The sequence below is a fragment of the Sarcophilus harrisii genome, unplaced genomic scaffold (assembly GCF_902635505.1).
Source record: "Sarcophilus harrisii unplaced genomic scaffold, mSarHar1.11, whole genome shotgun sequence".
NCBI classification, from domain to species: Eukaryota; Metazoa; Chordata; class Mammalia; order Dasyuromorphia; family Dasyuridae; genus Sarcophilus; species Sarcophilus harrisii.
Genome location: NW_022290915.1, coordinates 49,250 through 68,952, shown reverse-complemented (window position 1 = coordinate 68,952; position 19,703 = coordinate 49,250). Strand labels below are relative to the sequence as shown.

The following is a 19,703-nucleotide window of genomic DNA, read 5'->3' as shown; positions in this document are numbered from 1 at the left end:
TCTCCACCACCTGTTACCTGTATGATCTTGGGCAGTTTGCTGAATGGAGCCTCCAGTCCCAGCTATAACATGAGGAGCTTGGAACAGATGATTCTGAATGTCCAGCCCAGCTTTAATTCTCTGATTTTGTCATTCTTAAATTCTGTTAGGTTATGTTTAGTGAGGAATTAGAAGTGGAGCATCTCCTTGCTGGTGCCTAGATATCTGTGCTTAGCATTCTCATAAAAAGCATTGCTAGGAACATTGGTTGAGGGTTAGAACCCCTAACTGACTGTGATAGATTATTGAGAAGAGCAGCATGTGTTTAGACTCTATCAGATTACTTGATGTCCTGGAGGGGGAGGGGAGAGAGGGAGAAAAACTTGGAACACAGAACTGTTCAGATATGAATGTTGAATATGATCTTTATATATATATATTCAAAAAATAAATGACTGTCGAGGGGAAAAAAGAAAAGACAAAAGAGCATCATTTATCCTTTCATCAAAAAGATTACCATGCAAGTGCTTCCTTGAAAGTGTCATGGAAGATATGGATGTGGGTGAGATCAGTGATATTGTAGAAGGATACCTGGCCTACTTCATAGTGCAGGAAAATCCCCACAATTTAGAGGCCACAACCAATTGGAGAACAGGCCAGTTCATGAAGAGAACCACATCAATGTTCCTATTTGTCAGACAAAGAACCCAGGACCTGGCCTTTGGTGTAAGCTGTGCCACTCGATTGCAGACTGTGTCCTTACAGAACACCAGAACTCACATCTTCTTTTCTGCACAGCTTCCTCCCAGAAGTACCTCCTGAAGTGAATCTCTCCTTGCCCAGCATACTGGTCACTTTGTCTAACTCATCCCCAAGCTTGAGGATCTTTACTTTCATAGAAAAGGTCAAGAAATCTTTGCAATTATTTTGCAGAAAGAATGAGCAAAGAGTAGGCATTCATGGAAAGGTATGCCCACTGCAGAAATATACAATTTCAGTCTAGGCGTTAAAAAAAAGAGCCACATCCCTGCTCCTTAACTTCAACAGGGCCTCTATATTCTATATTCCCAATCTTCATTTCAAACATTGACTATCTGTCAATGCCATGACTATGGCAAAGTCATAGAAACTTTCTTTACCTCAGTTTTTATATATATAAAATGGGGATAATAATTGCTCCTTCCAGGGTTAAGTGATGATCAATTAATTAAGCAAATTAACATTTGTAAAGCACTTTGGAAAACATAAAGAACTATAAATTTTCCTCCTAATGGTATTTTTTCCAATTACATGTAAAGATTGGAACATTCATCAGATTTTGAGTTCAATTTTTTTCCTCCCCAAGCAGCAAACAACTGATTAGGTTTGCATATACAATCATGGTAAAATTTCCATTAGTCATGTTGTAAAAGAAGAATGAAAAAAGGGAAAAACATGAGAAAGAGGAGAAAGAGTGAAAATTGTTGTTTCAATCTACAAGAGTCTCCACAGTTCTTTCTCTGGATGTGGATGGCTTTTCTATCCGGACTTGTGGGAATTGTCTTCCATCACCTGCTGCTGAGAAGAGTCAAGTCTATTATAGTTGAGTAGGACACAAGATTTCAGTCACTGCATACAACGTCCTCTCATGTCTGTCCATTTCCTTTTGAATGAGTTCCGGTAAGTCTTTCCATATTTGTTGTTCTGGACTTGCTAAAAATTTCTTTGAAAACAATAGTATTCCATTATATTTATATATTCCCAAATCTTTCAGTCATTCCGCAGTTGATGAGCATCCTTTTTTCCCATTAATTCCCTAATTTCCCATTAATTGCCACCAATAAAAGAACTGCTACAAATATTTTTTTCATGAGACTCTTTTTCCCTTGTCTATGATCTCCTTGAGATACAGACAATAACTGTATTGCTGGACCAAAGGGTGAAAGTTTGAGCCTTTTGGGTATATTTCATTGCTTTCTTCGAGTGGTTGGATAAATTCACAACTCCCCATGAATTCATGTCTCTGCCATGCCTTCCAACAGTGCCATTTTTTTTCCTATAACTTAGCCAATCAGATAGGGTTTTAGGGGTATCTCAGGTTTGCTTAATTTGCTTTCTAACGGGTGTTTAAACATTTTTTTCCAACTACCCAGAAATACCTTAATGTCTTCATATGAAAACTATCTGTTCATAGTCTTTGACCATTTATCCATTGGATAATTACTAATATTCCCATAAATTTTACTCACTTCTCTATGTATTTGGGACAAAAAGGCCTTTATCAAAAACACTTGCTTTAAAAATTATTTCCATCTTTCTGCTTCCTTTCTAATCATTACTGCATTAGTTTTGTTTGTGCAAAAACTTTTTTGAATTTAATTTAACCATATATCTATTTTGGATTTCTTATTTATGAAATAATTGAAATAATTTATGAAAATTTATTCTTGTTTTGTCATAAAATTTTCCATTCTCAAAAGATTTGACAGAAATTTTTGCTTTCTAATTTGTTTATACTATCACCCTTACGTGTAAAACATGAATTAACTTTTAACTTTGTACAGGCTTAGGATGGTGCTCTATTTGCTTTTGCCATACAACTTTTCAAGTTTTCTTGCAGTTTTTCATCAAATATGAGTCCTTATTCCAGAAGGTGGAATCTTTTGAATTTATTAAACAGTGATTATTATGGTCATTTGGCTTTATGTACCTAACCTAGGTCTCTAATGATTACTTCATTTTCTGAGTTATACCAAATGATTTTGAATTGTTTTACTTTATAGTAGTTTTAGGTATGTTATGGATGCCACTTTCCTTTGAATTTTTGTTTTTCATTAATCCACTTGATATGTGACCTTTTCTTCTTCTGGAGGCATTCTTTCAGTTTTATCTAGCTCTAGAAATAATCTTTTGGCAGTTTGTTTGGGATTATAAGTGATTAATTTGGTAAATTGTCATTTTTCTGTATTAAGAGCTTATAAATTCTTAACATTATTACTGATTCTAGTTCACTCTGCTCTTCCTTTTGCTATATCTGCCATCATCATTCTATATTTTGATATTTAGGATTAATATGGCTTTGGATGTGAGTTTGACATTTCTGGTTAACCTGTTCTACTCCCTATCATATCTTTCTTTCCTCTGAATCTTTTCATCTCTTCTCTACTTATTCCCTCAGAGGCTAGCATATCATTACGGGCTCCTGAAGGATAAGGGAATTCTTTCTTTCTCTGATCCTGTCCTTCTCTTAGAGGTTGACACTGAGTTTTACTAGATTTCGCTCATGCTTTACATAGTCTCCTCCTCATTGTTACCCTTAGCTTTCTCTGGTTTCTATGAATCACATAAAGTCCAACATTCTCAAGGTGTTAGACTTCTAATTAATGCCTTCCTCTGAGACTACCCCAAATTAATCCCATCTAGATCTTATGTGTGATAATTGTTCTGTTAGAATATTAGCTCTTTGAAGACAAGGAAGTTTTTCCTTTTAATTCCCAGCAATTATCAATGTTCAGGAATTAGCATTATTAAATGTTTTTCCTTTCTTCCTTTTTACCTGTCTGCTTTTCTTCTTTCCTATTTCTTCCCTCCCTTTCTCCTTCCTTCCTTTTTTCCTTCCCTTTGTTTTTCAACTTTACTTCCTTTATTCTTTTTCCTTTTCTTCTTCCTCTCCTTTCCTACTTCCGTTATACAATGGGCCATGAATGGCTTATCATCTTCAGACCTGGTTGCCCTTTCAATAAAGTCTGATGGAAGCATTAGTTTTCTCAAAGATATCCCATAATGAAGGGATTCATAGTTTAAAGCCTTGACAACTTTTGAGCAATCCCAAATATAACCCTGCCCCCACAGACTATTAGAAAGTTGGCTTTGTCTTGATTACCTTTACGTTCCTGGAGAAATTCAGGTTCGTCTGGAAATGAAACAAGAAAAGACATTGAATTACAATTAATCATTTGCCACAGCAGGTTCAGCAATCCCCAAATTGATGGGTATGCCTGCAAATTTAGGCTCACACATGAAGTAAGCTGCTCTAAATATATTAGAACATATAATTCTTGCATTTCCTAATCTTCAAAACAGACCTAGTAATGTACCATTCAATCAAAGCATATAGATAGTTTTAATAATTCTTTTGGTATAATTCCTTAAAGTTCTCAAATTGATTAAATCAATTCACAATTCTACTAACAAAATTAGGGGTCCAATTTTCTGCAACTCTTTCCAACATTTGTTACTTTTAATCAACCTAATTTAGCACGTGGACCAGGAACAGGGTGAAAAGAACTGAGAATAGCAGCAGTAAATCAAAAATAAGATAGAAGATAATCACAAATAGTTTTAAATATTTGAATGTGTGAAAGGATGAACTCACCAATAAAACAGAAATGGTAGCAGAATGGATTGAAAATCAGAACCAAAAATATGTTATTTACAAGAAACACATTTAAAATGAGGGACACACAAAAGATAAAGTGAGATTAACAATTATATAGTATCAACAAATAGAAATATTTTAAATGAAGAAGATATAGACACATTTTGATCTTTTCTCACACTTAAAGGATGGGAGAAAAGAAAAGTGAGAAACGAGAAAGAAAAACAGAGAGAGACAGAGACATCAAAGAGAGAGAAAAGAAAAGAGAGTTACAAAGAGAGGAGAGGAAAATAGTCTTCCTGCATTATCCATTTGAAACAATTCAATGGCCTCATGTACTATGTCTATTTTCCAAATAGTGAGAATGGGTTAAAGAAGATAGATCCAGGGAATATTCTCAAAATACTTCATTTTTAAGATATTGAGTAAGATACTTTCTCTATTTCTCTATTTTTTCATCTGTATGTTAACAGAGTTGTACCCACCAACTTAAGACTACAAATAGTCAACCAAGTTTATATTTGACCTCAGGTCCTCAATGAGATCTCGGATTTAAAAGGATAACATCACTAAGAATCTATTTTCACTTCAATAAAATTATTACTTAAGCCATAAAGGTCACTTCCAACTTTACATCTATAAAATTAAGATCATACCAATTTCCACTAGATGCCTCTTACTCCAGTACTTCCCATTCATAGAGATTCATGAAAATATCCATGATATTCTCAACTAATTAAAAATACTATTTTAGTAACAAACACTTCAGAGGAAAAACAAAACAGACATCTCCTACTACAAAAGCTGTGACTGAAAGGATGAATTGACTTGAGGCCATATTAATTAAGTCATCTCCCATTGCTTTGCCCTGCTATATAGTAATATGACATAAAAATGTTTAAAGATGAAGAAGTTATTACTGACCATCTGCATCATTGCTCACAACTGAGGGAAAAGGCAAAGAGAGAGAGAGAAACAGAGGAGAAATACACAGAGAGAAGTAAAATTAGCTCCTCTGGATGATCCTTTACATGCCATTTAAATGCCTATTTTAATATGTCTATTTTTGAGAATATGCAGGCTTCTTGATATTGACAAATACATGTGGAATCTTTGGTTAAAGAACATAAATCAGGGGAGTATTCCCTGATGAATTCATTTGACAGCCAAATGAAAGACACTTTCTTCTTTTTGAATCTCTAAATTAATAAGGATTTGCCCACATAATCTCTGAGATTTTGAAAGATCTAAACACGTTAGAATTGAAATCAGGTATCACACATATGATCTGTGTGTTCTTTAATAAGTGATCTAATCACTAAGGATCAATTTTCTCATTGGGAAAACTATGGACTAATCAGCCTCTAAGGTGACTTCAAATATAAAATATATAAAACTATGATCATACTGACTACCATAAATGTTTTACAATTGAATGTTTCCCACTCATAGAATATGTTGAAAATTCCCAATCTAATGTCAATTGATCAATGAAGAAATAATGAGAGGCAAAAGAAATACTGTAGAGGAAAATAAAAAGAGACAACATCTCCACTTTCTAAAATTCAAGGTTATATAGCTGCAGGGATGAAAACATCGACCAGATCAGGTCATTTTCCTAAACTTTTCACACTCCAAAATATTATCACATGTATAACTTTGAATAATGAAGATGATATGGCTAAACTGTTCCTACTTTTTTCACACCTGACAAATAGAAGAAAGATGAAGACAGAGAGAATCATAGGTTAAAAACATACAAAGGGAAAATTAGATCCTATATAGTTTCCATTTGTACTTTTGCTATGTTTCTTCAAATGCTCTTATTTCCCTAAATGTTTCCCTAAATTTTCATTGCTACAGAATTTTGTCAAGTACATTTCTTAAAAAAAATAAAGATACATGACTCACAAGGTGTTTCTTTTTTCTCCACTGAGAGGTAGAAAAAAGGGACAAAGACAGGAAGAATCACAAATATTGAAAAAAAAAATTTTAAAATTAGATCCTATATATTATCCATTTTCTAGCAAAACATGTTTCAGTGATATCAGGATTCATATGAAGAAACCCATGCTCTTTACAAGATGATAACACTACAGAGAATCTATTTATTGGCCATCAAGTTAAGGAAGAGAAAGTCATACTGACTTTCACTACATGCCTCCCATTGCATCCCATTCACTGATAATTGTGAAAATCTTCACAATGTTTTCAATTAATTAAAAACATCCTTTTCAAAATCAAAGATTTTTGATGACAAAAGAGACAAGCTCCAACACGATGAAACGTGGAAAAGGACGGGTACAGGGAATTGGGGTCATGCTGATAGGTCATTTGCCTTTACTGTATCAAATAAACAGATATAAATTTGAAAAGCAAAGAAGATATTACTCTTCAGTTGCAACTTGTCTCATCCCGGACGGATGGGTGAAAGAGATCAACACAGAAAGAAAAACACACACAGAAACAGGAAAAATTAGCTTCGCTAGATTGTCCTTGGCATCCATTTTAAATGTCTCTTTTCTAAATCTATCTTTGAAAATATTAAGGCTTTTTGATATTCAGGAGTCATTGCTGAAACCAAAGTTTGGTGAGAGTACATTCTTCAGTGGACTGTACCCTAATGGGTTCATTGTAAAGCCTTCCAAATACACTTTCTTCTTCTTCAATCTCTTAAGGAGCATGGATCTCTCCATATACTCTCTGAGATTTTCTATACTACAAATGTATTTGTAACAAAGACAGGTCTCACAATTATAATCACTGAGTCCATAAATAACTGATCTCTTTGTCCTAGATCATTTTTGTACTAGATAAATCTATGTACAGATCAGCCTCTAACGATATGGCCATCATTAAATCTATGCAACTAAAAACATATTCACTTCCTCTAGGTAAGTTATGACCCAATTTTTGGCATTCACTGATTTATTTCAAAATTTCCATTATTGTGTCAATTAATCAGTGAAGAAACCCTGTCATTCAAAATAAACACTTCTGAGGGAAATCAAAAGGGAAAATATCTCCCCTTTCTAAAAGTAGAGGTTACTTGATTGAAGAAATTGGAAGGTCAGAATGATCAGGTCATTTTTCAAAACTTTCTCTGCTACATAATTTTGTCAAGTTCATTTCCTTGGAAAATAGAGATTGTATGACTCACCAGTTGCTTCTTTTTGCTCCACTGAGAGGTAAGAAAAAAAAGGGACAACAGGGAAAATCACAAATATTGAAACAAAATATAAAGGAAAATAAGCCTCTATATTATCCAATTGCACTTTTACTATGCTCTTAAATGCAAATATAGCCTAAAGCTTTATTTCTTATCTGGAAGAGGCAAAAGAATTAATTGTACCAACTTAGATCAGGAGAAAGGATCTCAAATTGCATAAAATTCCCATCTGGTACAGACAGCTTTCCTTTTGTTTTTTTTCATTTGCAATGAGTAAAGAGGATCTATCCTTATAAACTCTGAGATGTTTCCAGCAAAACAATTTGTGTTATCTTAGGACACACAAGAGACCTGTTATATTTATAAATTGATAAAAGCATGACAATCAGTTTTCTCATCCATCAAGCTAAGGAACAATTAACTACAAAAGTCAAGTCCAGTTGAAAAGAATAAAATTAAAATCATATTGCCATTTACTACTTGCCTCAAGTCCCATTGGGTCCCACTCACTGACACTTCTAAAAATCTTCACTATGGTCTCAATGAAAAATACCCTTTTAGAAAGCCAAGATTTCAGAGTAGAAAAAAGAAATGATCTACCATTACCAAATTTGAGGCGAGCTGTGTGCATGTAAATGGGATCCTACTGGTCAGCTCATGTCCCTTTACTATATAATATCAATGCTCATTAATATCGAAAAATGAAGAAATTATTACTCACTTAGTGCAGCTTTAATCACATCTGAAGGATGGGTAAAAGAGAGAAACAGAGAAATAGAAAATCACATAGAGACAGGTTACATTTGCTTTCTGAGTTATCATTTACATTCATTGTGAATGCCTCTTTTAACAGGTTTATAGTTATGAATATTCAGGCTTCTTGATATTAAGAAATACATCCCAAATCATTGGTTCAAGTACATTGTTCAGTAGACTGGTCCCTGATGAGTTCCGTCTAAATCTTTGCAAAAGAAACTTGCCTATTTCACAATCAATGTGGATCTCTCCACATAATCTCTCAGGTTTTGTATACAAGAAAATTCTTTAGATCAAACACAGATCAACCCTGATAATTATGTCATCACTAAGAATCATATTTTTCATAGTTAAATTAAGACTAAATAATCGAAAAACCTTTCCAAAATTAAATGATAAACTAAGCTCATGTGAATTTCTAATTTGTTATGTCCCAATGCTTATATTTATCGATTTTTCATTCAAAATTTCCATTATTAGGTCAATGAATCAGTGCAGAAACCCTGTCAGTCAAAATAAACACTTCTGAGGAAAATAAAAAAGGAAAATATCTCCTCTTTCTAAAAGTAGAGGTTACTTGATTGAAGAAATTGGAAGGTCATAATGATCAGGTTATTTTCCTAAATTGTCTTATACATTTACCCCTGTCCAGGGAGTAGCAGCTGTGGGCAGAGAGATAATCTCTAATATTCTCAGAATATTAGAATATACTGACTTGTGCTAATATCTGATTCTCAGAATAAATTCTGAGCTCACCCCAATTCAGTCACCTTAACTTCGTGGCTATAGTCTGACCATTAGAGACTCCACTGCATTTATAGTGGAATGGAGAAGGGTCTCAGACACAGCTCCTCTTTCTCCACCTTATCTCCCCAGAACAGATCAAAGAGACATAAGCTGAGACCCCTGCCCAAGAAGGGTAAGGTCCCAAGAACAGCCATGTGTCTCCTTGGTCTGGGGCAGGGGAGGGTGTTAAAAGAGACAAGGGTTAAAGGAAGTTCCTCAAGCAAAGCATCTGCTCAAGGAAAGATTCTATCAAGAAACAAGCCAAATGGTGTCAAGGACACCCCAATAGTGACAGCCGTGTCCAGTTAGACAATAATCAAGAAACAAGCCAAATGGGTGTCTCAAGGACACCCCAATAGTGACAACTGTGTCCGGTTAGACACTAATCAACCAAGCCAAATGGTACCCCAAAAGAACACCCATAATGACAACCATGTCCAGTTAGACACTCATCAATAATCAATGGCATCTCAAGGGCACCCCAACAGTGACAACCATCTCTGATTATTCACACACAAGGCTAAGCCAATGTTTCTTTAAAAGACACCCAGATTTATATTCTGGAATGCCCAGAGTTGTACCACCTGGCACACAGAACCAGATGTGTCTTAGGAGACACTCAGATAGTGTCAACTGCATGCAGTTCAACACTATTGCTCAGAATTTATTCTAAGAACCCAGGTGTTAGCACAAGCCAGTATATTCTAATATTCTGAGAATCCAAGTGCTGACACTTACTCTCTCCTGGCCTGATAGAAAGTATCCACTGTCAGGTGTGGCCCCAGCTGAAGAATTGCTCTCTTCCTAAAGCCTCTGGAAAAATCCAGAGGGCTAGCTCTTTTCCAAGATTCCCAACTGTTTCCAAGCCCAAGTGGAGATTTGAAATGTCACTAACCCTGGTCCCATTCTCAGTTCCTGATATCTCACTGGGGAAGATTCAAAATGCAATGCCAAAGAAACTGAGCAAGACAGAGTTAGAGACAAATTCAATAATAATGTTAAAATGGAGACAGATATAGGACCAGATGGATCTTTAGTCCCAGGGCTGACTGAGACTATCATCTCAAAGAATCCAGCCAAAACTTTTGTATTTTAAATCAATCCACTAATGAAGATCTTTAAACATAATCTCTCAGGTTTTGTATACAAGAAATTCTTTAGATCAAACACAAATCTAACCCTGAATACTTCATGTCATCGCCATAAAACATTTTTAATAGATAAAATTAAGGACTAAATAATCTGAAAGAACCTTTCGAAAATTAAATGGATAAAACAAAGCTCATGCTGAATTTCTCTGAATTGGTTATGTCCCAATGCTTATATTTATAGATTTTTCTTTCAAAATTTCCGTTATTAAGACAATGAATCAGTGAAGAAAGCCTTTCAGTCAAAATAAACACTTCTGAGGAAAATCAAAAGGGATAATATCTCCCCTTACAAAAAGTAGAGAATACTTGATTATAGAAATTGGAAGGCCATAATGATTAGGTCATTTTCCTAAATTTTCGCTGCTACATAATTTTACATGTTCATTTCCTTGGAAAAGAGATATGACATGACTCACCGGTTGCTTCTTTTTTCACCACTGAGAGAGAGAAAAAGGGGACAAAAAGAGGGACAATCACAAATATTGAAACAAAATATAGAGGGAAAAAGCTCCTATATATTATACAATTGCTACTTTAACTCTGGCTCACAAATGCAACATAGCCCTAAAGTTTTGATTTCTTCATCAGAAAGAAGGCAAACAGAATTACGGTTGTACTAACATAGATCAGGGAAAGCATATCAAATTGCATAAAATTGTGCTACAGAGGGGTTCCTTTTTTTTTTTTTTCATTTGAACAAGTAAACGGGGATCTATCCCTGTAAACTATGACAAGTTTCCCACCAAAATATATTTGTGTTCATTGTAGGAAACACAGTAAAGAACTCTGTTATATTTATAAACTGATAAAAGCACGACAATCAGTTTTCTCATCCATCTAATCTAAGAACCATAACTAAAAAGTCAAGTCCAGTTGAAAAGAATAAACTAAAATCATAGTGCCTTCTACTACTTGCCTGAGTCCATTGGATCCCAATCACTGACACTTCAAAATCTCCATCGATGGTCTCAATGAAAAATACCCTTTAGAAAACCAAGATTTCAGAGTACAAGAAAGAAATGATCCCACTACCAAATTTAAGTCGTGTGTGCATGTAATGGGATCCTACTGTCAGTCATAGTCCCTTTATATAATAATATCAATGCTCATTAATTTGAAAATGAAGAAATTACTACCACTTTCATGTTAATCACAGTCATAGAATGGTCAAGCCATTAAATCAGGAAATGAAAATCCATTCAGATCAATAACTTATTTTCTGATTGATCATTCTACATACATTTTAATCCTCTTTAATGTTATACTTAGAATATTCAGCTTCATATTAGAAATACACACCAAATCATTAGTTCAAGTACATTGTCCAGTAGAATGGTCCCTGATGGGAAAGAAAAATCAGAAGAAACTTCAAATTCTAAAATCACATGATCTTGCACTAATGCTCATGTCCTTGTATTTCTTTCACGATAAAAAGATCTATGTAAAATCTCTAATGTTCTCAATAATAACATATTTGTTTAAGACAAACAAAGAACTTAGAGTATTAAACTGATAAAGACAATCTGTATCCTCTCATCACCATAATTTAAGTCAACTATGTATGAATTAGTCCTATCTATTCCGCATTTCCTTACTAAGTATCCAAGTCCATTGAAATCACTGACAAAAAAAATTTGACCACATGGTTCAATGAAAATACCCTTTGAAAAGATAGAGTATAAAAAGAAATGAAATCACTACAGACAGTTTAAATTTGCTTCTGAATATGTCATTTTACTATATAATATAAATGCCTCTTTATTTTAATAAGGTAAGGAGAATATTCAGGCTGATATTAAGAAATCACACAAAAATATGTCAAGTCTATATTTCAGTAGCAATGGATCCTGAGACGGTCCTCATTGTAAATACATTTTGCAGAAACTTTATTGTCTTATTCAGAATATTCAGGCATGATTATGGATACAATAATCAGGTTAAGACATTAATTAGTAAAGTTCTGCTCATTATCATTTGTAGCAGAAACTTTCTATTTTAATCTTCAACTAATGAGTCTCTTCAATAATCTCTGCTGGTTTTCATACAGAAAATATTTTCTAGATCAAAAAGATCTATATCTATAATCTATTCATACAGCATCATTTTCTCTAACTATTAGGACCACAATTCTGCAAGACCTTCCAGTTAAAGATAAATTAAATCATGTATTTTCATTCATTTGTCCTTTCCACTGTTTAAAATCTCTTTGGAATGTTCATAGAAACATTATGAATCAAGGATGTCAGTCAGAATAAGACTTTGAGCATAGAAATTCTCAACTGTTCTCTAGAATGGTTATCCATTCAAGTGAACAACATGTATCATGCTCAGTTTTCCAAATTTTCAAATTGATACATATTTTCACATGTTCATTCTTAGTCAACTGAAGGGATGTAGTGATCATTCTTAATTTGCATTCTAGCATCAATAATGAGTAGAAAGGAGAAATCATTATAGGAAACACAAGACTATAAGATGATCAATTTGATGAACAATACTCTCTGATTAATTATTCAATTACAAGTTTACTTGCTTTCAATATAAAAGAGCTTTATACTACAACTAAAGAGAGAATTATGGATAATGTGACCATGATCAGGATAGCTTCTCAAATCTGATTTATGTTGCATATTTTTTTGTTTCATAACATAAATTTTCTTCCTTCATTGACATGTTTCTAGCAGAAGATAACTTGTATAATCATGTATACTGTATTGATCTTATATATTTTATACAATTAAGCATATAAAATTGACTTCACCCATCATGAAGTGATGAAAAAGAAATACACAAAAGGTTTGCAGGTCATTGAAAAGAATACATTAATATCATATGTTTCATTTGTAAAGTCCAAGTTAATCAATAGAAACAAAAATGAAACAATGTATGAGAAATACTAATAACTAGAGAGGAAAACAAATGAAAATATTCCCTTTCATAAAAGTAGAGGTTTATGCCTATAGGATTGGAAGGTCAAAATGACTCAGCATTTTCCTGTACTTTCCACTGTACATAATTCATTACACTTGATATCATTGGTAATGAAGAGGATGTTCTCACTCTGTTCTTGTTTATCCACTGAGAGGTAGAAGAAAGAGAAGGAAATAGGGCAAAGAATCTCAGATATTGAAACATACTAGGAGTGAAAATATAGTCTATAATTTCCATTGCTTCTTGTTAATTCTCTCCAAATATCAAACATTTTCCTAAATCTTATGGATTCTATCTTGATCTGAAGAATCTCACTTGAATTTAATCAACAAAGAGTCAGGAAAGATTCTACGAATTTAATAAACTCGATCTTGAATTTTTACACTTTCTTTTTTCATTTGCAAATTAATGGATCTATCTATAAACCTGTTAATTATTCTAGAAAACATGATTTAATTGTTATCCAATGTCTACATTAATTGAACCTTATCTTTAAAAGTGATAAAATAACAGAGAATCTGTAGTCATTTACTTCCCATCAATCTAAGGAATACTCATTAAAGGTGCAAGTCTAATAGAAAAATAAGAATTAATAATCAATCGTGCACTTTCACTAATGTCTTGTCCTAGTGAATACCATTCATGGATCAATTTGAAAATTCCATGATATTCTCAGTGTTCAATTAAAATACTCTGTTAGAAGAAAAAGATGGAGAAAATGAGAAAGCTCACAATATTGAGAACAAAATTCATTAGAGACAGGATAAATAGTCCTATTATGTCATTTGACTTTACTATCTTAAATCAACATCCTAAATCATTGTAAAATGAAGAGAATTGATGCTTACCAAATTGATCTGGCTTCACATCTAATGATAAGAATTCCATCTGGTACGGGATTTTTTAATTTTTTATTTGAAACGAGTAGAATGGTCTCATGCCTATAGAACATTGAATGTTTCCCAACAAAACATATTTAGAATTCATTTTAGGATACACATGAAAGAACCCTTTTATTTATAAACTGATAAAAGTATGATAATCAGTTTTCTCATCCCTCATCTAATGAACCACTAACTACAAAGTCAAGTCCATAAAAAGATAACACTAATAATCAATGCTTTCACTACATGGCCCCAAGACCTATTGATCCCCATTCACTTGACATTCAAAATCTCCATATTGTCTCGAAATGAAAATTAACCCTGTTAGAAAACCAAGATTGTAAGAGTAACAAAAAGAAAATGATGAGCCAGCTTACAAAATTTAGTCGGGCTGTATTGCCTTGTAATTGGATTCTATTGTCAGTCGATTTCGCTTTACTTATGTAAATCAATGGTCATTAATTTTGAAAAATGGAGAAATTATTACTCACCGGTATCATGTTTAATCACACCTGAAAGATGAGTAAAATAGATAAAGAAAGAAATGGAAAATCACAGACAGACAAATTAAATTTTACTTTCTGATTGTCATTTCCATACATTTTGAAATGCCTTTAATAGGTCTATACTTGAGAATATTCAGGCTTCTTGATATTAAAACAACACCAAAGGATTGCTTCACGATATTGTCTATAAACTGGTCCCTCATGGGCTCATTGTAAATCTTTGTGATATAAACTTTCCTATTATCAATCAATAAACTATGAGGAATTCTCCAAAAATTTTCAAAAGGTTTTCATGAAGAAAATTTTTGATCAAACACATATCTTAACCCCTGAATAATTCATGTCATCATATGGATCATTATCTGTCATGAATAAAATTAAGGAATAAATAATTGAAAGAACCTTCCAAATTAAATCGACAAACAAAGCTCATGTGAATTTGCATATTCGCTATGTCCCAATGCTTATATTTATTGATTTTTCTTTCAAAATTCAATTATTAAGTCAATGAATCAGTGAAGAAAGGTTGTCGTCAAATTAAACACTTTGAGGAAAATCACAGGGATGATATATTCCTTTCTAAAAGTAGAGGTTACATTGATTGAAGAAATTGAAGTCATAATAATAAGGTCATTTTCTAAATTTTCTGCATAATTTTAATGTTCATTTCTTGGAAAACAGGATGATATGACTCATGTTTATCTTTGTTCCACTGAGAGGTAGAAAAAGTGGTAGGAGGGAATAGTGAAAATCACAAATATTGAAACTACAACATAGAGGAAAATAAGCTCTATATATTATCAATTGCAACTTTTACTCTGCTCTGAAATGCAATATATACAAATTTTGATTCTTGATTGAAGAAGGCAACAGAATTAAGGTTGTAAATAACGAAATCAGGAGATGAAAAAGTATCAAATTGCATAAAAATCTCAATTGTAATAGGGGAATCTTTATAAAATATTTTTCATTTGAAAAGAGTAAAGGGGATCAATACCTGTAAAGAATGACATGTTTCAGTAAGATCATAATTTGTGTTTGATCTTAGGACAAGACAGTAAGAATCTGTTATATTTATGAACTGATAAAAGCATGACAATCAGTTTTCTATCTCTATCTAAGAGAACTATACTATGAATATTGTCAAGTCCGAGTTGAAAAGAGTAAACATAAATCATATTGCCTTTATGAAATGGACAAAGACCCATTGGATTCCCATTCATCTGCACTCTCCAAAAAACTTTTCCACTATGATCTCATGAAAATACCTTTTAGAAACCAAAGATTTACAGAGATCAAAAAAGAAATGATAAATGACCAATATTTTTAAGCTTGATCTTTGTTTAGATTCGGTAATTCGTATTGTCTCAGAGACATTTACTAATATAATCTCAATGCTCATTAATTTAAAAATGGAGAAATTATTACTCACCAGTATCATATTTTATCACCACCTGAAGGATGAGCAATATAGATAAAGAATGAAATGGAAAAATCAAAACATGACAAATTAAGTTTCATTCTTCTGGATTGTCATTTCTAAATACATTTTGAATGCCTATTTTAATAGGTTCTATATTAGAGAAATTCAGGTTCTTGATATTAAAATATAGTGGGATTTAAAGTTTGAAAGTTTTCTTTCTTCTTTTTTAATTTATCTTGGGGATCCTCCATAAGCTGAGATTTTGAAGCTAAATAATTTTTTAAAACAGGCCACAATTATGTCACTAAAGTTTAATAATTGATCTTAATACTATTTTCGTTTTCAAATAAAACCATGGATTTCAGCTTTCAAAACACAATTAAAAATTAAATCTTAAAACAAGATTAACAACTTTCCCAGATCTTACCCAATTTTCAATTCCTATTTTTAAAATTTCCTTTTTTAAAATTTTTAAAAAGAAAACATTGGTAAAAAAAAAAAACTGGGAAAAATCAAACAAAAATCTCCTTTCTAAAAGTTTTTATCCTAAGGTTCAATTGAAGTTTTTCCAAATTTCCCGACATAAATTTCAGCAATCAAAGAAGAGGAATTCTTAGTATTTTTTTTTGCCCATAGAGGTAAAGAGATGAGAAAAAGGAATCCAAATTTTGAAAAAATTGGGAAAAAGGCTTAAATATTATCCACTTCTATTTTACATGCCCTGACCATTTTTCTCTAAATCTTTTGCTTGAAATCAAATTGAGTTACAAAAGATCAGGGGAAAGCTTTCAAATTACAAAAATTCCTAGAATTTTCTTTTTTTTCACTTAAAGTAAAGGAATTTTAAAAAACTTAAGAGTTTTGAAAAACATTTTATTGGCCCAGGTCTAATTTAAAATCCCTGTCTTTATAAACTGATTCACCACAAAACCAATTTTCTTATCCTCCCAAATGAAACCCCTTTGAGGTAATCAGGGAAAAAATAAAACTAAAATATTGATTTCCATAATGCCCGGAAGTGCTTTCAATTTCCAACATTTTTTTTTTAATAAATTTTTAATTAATTAAAAAAAAAACTCTTTTAGAAAACAAAGACGGAAACAAACAGACAACTCTCAATAAAAAAGGGGTGGATGGAGTAAAATTGGGGTTACTGAACTTATTTTTACAAATAATATCAACACTTATAAATATAAAATGAAGAAATTATTATCACCATTGCATCTTTGCTCCACCTGAAAAGGGTGTAGAGATAAACAAGAAAGAAAAACAAACAAGACAGGTAAGATTGTTTCTGGATTATCCACATAATTTTGAATGCCCTTTTTAAAGGTCTTGATTAGTTTTCGGCTTGGTTTGAAGAATACAAAAAATTGGTTAAAGTACATTGTTCAAATGACTGTTCCCTAATGTTCATTCTAATGCCAAGAAAGGCTTTCTTCTTTTTCATCTCTCAAGGGGATTTAAAATTTTGGAATTTTGTTAATCTAAACATTTTATCAAAACCGGTTAAAATTTGATCATTTAACTTTTTAATTGATCTCATCACTATGGAACAATTTTGTCATAGATAAAATAGGGACTGATCAGCCAAAAGGCCCCACATTGCTAAAAAAAAAAATACTTCCCTGATGTGAGACCCAATACTTCCCATTCACGATTTTTTTCAAAATTTTCATTTTTTATTAATCAGTGAAGAAACTCCTTGAAAAAAAAATACTTCTGAGGAAAATCAAAAAGATAAAATGTCCATTTTCTAAAAGTAAGGTAAGGTGGCTACAGGAAGGGAAGGTTATGCTGATCAGGTCATTTTCCAAATTTTCACGCTACATAATGTTTATGTCATATCTTTAAAGATTTTATGATTCACCAGTTGCTTCTTTTTTTCCCACTGAAGATGAAGACAAGAATCCAGATATTGAGAAAATGTAAAAAGACAAATTTTCCTATTTTATCCATTTCTACTTTTCTTTTCACTTTAATGCCCTTTTTCCAAATATTTACCTTTTGACTAAAGAAGGCACACCAAATTCAAAGAGCAATCGAATGCTTCTATTATAAAGTTTTAAATCTTTGGAAAGATCTTTTCCCCTTTATTCATTTGCAAAAGTGAGCATCCATAAACCCGGTGTTTTCTATCAAACATATTTGAGTTGATCTCAGGTCTACACTGAAAACCCATTATCTTTATAAAGTGATAGCCCTGAAAAATTTTCTACATCAAACAAAAAATACTAGGTCAAGTCCATTTGAAAAAAAAACTAAAATCACCTGACTTTTATAGATTCCTATGTCCTATGTGTCCCTTCCTGACATTTAGAAAATTCCATGTTCTTTAAAAATAAAAACCCTTTTTAGAAACACTTCAGAGGAAAACAAAGGCAAAAGTCTCCCTCTAAAATTATGGCTGGTGGATGTGGAATTGGTCATATTGAATAGCTCTTTCACTTTTTACATAAATACCAAACATATGTAGATTTAACCAAAAAAAGAAGATATTACTCACCAGTTGCATTTTTTGCTCCATGAAGGGGGGAAAATTAAAACAGAAAAAAAACAAAGACGGTAAAATTACTCTTTACATACATTTTGAAACCCTTTAATAGATCTAATTTAGAAATTCAGGCTTCTTGATATTGATTAATACACAAGAATCCTTGGGTTAAAATACATTGATCAAGGACTTCCACTAGGTTTCCATTTCTCAGTGCTTCCTTTCACTGATTTTTCCAAATTTCCTTTTTTCATTAAATTAATTAAACCTGTTTTAAAACAAAGACTTCCCAAGGAAATCAAAACAAAGAGTCCCTTTCTATAACCCTAGATAATATGGACATATTGACTTAGGGGCTTCTTATAAACCTTTCCAAATTCTTCTCTTCTTTTAGTATCAACAATTCAATATTTCAAAAATAAGAAGTAATAGTCACTGTTTGGGACATTGTCCCAGAGGTTTAGGAAAAATTAGACAGAACAATAAAAAAAAAAAAGAGAAAAGAGAAAAGAAAAGGGCAAAAATTAACTTCCCTTAATTTTCCAATTGTTTTTGAAAATACCTTTTTTATACTTATATTTTTCTAAAATATTCTGACTTATTGATGTGAAAAAGATCCATGAAGACAGGTGAATGAACAAAGCAAAAAGAGATTCCATTACAACCCTGATATAGGTGGACACATTGACTTATGAGGCTTTTTAATAAACTCATGTCTCTAAATTCTTCTTTCTATATAATATCAACAATTCAAATATTTCAAAGGAAGGACATAATACTCCTTTGGCAAATTGCTCCGTTAGGGGAGGAGAAGTCAATAGAGAAAAAAAAAAGAGAGACAGACAAAAAACAGCAAAAAATTAACTTCTTAATAATCCTTTGTTTTTTTAAAAATATCTTTTCAACTTTATTTTCCAAAATATTCTGACATGGAAGGATAATGATCCACAAATTCAGGTGGATGAACAAAGCCTGGGAGACTATGATCACATTAGTCATTTATGATCTTGGGAAAGCCATATTCTCATGTTTTCCTTCTTAAAGGAGAACAATTGTACTAGTGTGTTTTAAAAAAAATTCCTGGCCGCCAAAATTTCCCTTCTAAAAATTGAGAGACAGGAGATGGCATTGACTTGGTACAAGATTAGTTCCCACAGGCCCGGTCATCCCTTAACTTCTGGATTGAAGAAAAATTTTCCCTTTTACCTTTCACCCAAGAAAGAGGTAAGAAGAGAAAAAGAAAATAGAAAAACAAGAAAAATTATCC

At 32.5% G+C, this 19,703-nt stretch overlaps 1 long non-coding RNA gene across 2 annotated transcripts; it reads right to left on the bottom strand.

Moving 5' to 3' along the window:
- Window positions 1-3,848: 3,848 nt before the first annotated feature.
- On the bottom strand, window positions 3,849-11,045 carry LOC116420434. 2 transcript variants are annotated; one of them, XR_004230766.1, is made up of 4 exons: window positions 10,615-11,045; window positions 8,227-8,235; window positions 7,497-7,517; window positions 3,849-3,871 (listed from the first exon to the last, which is right to left on the bottom strand). It is a non-coding gene; the product is annotated as an uncharacterized LOC116420434 (long non-coding RNA). The 2 variants fall into 2 exon arrangements; XR_004230765.1 differs by lacking the exon at window positions 3,849-3,871 and having other exon boundaries at window positions 6,316-7,517.
- Window positions 11,046-19,703: the final 8,658 nt, after the last annotated feature.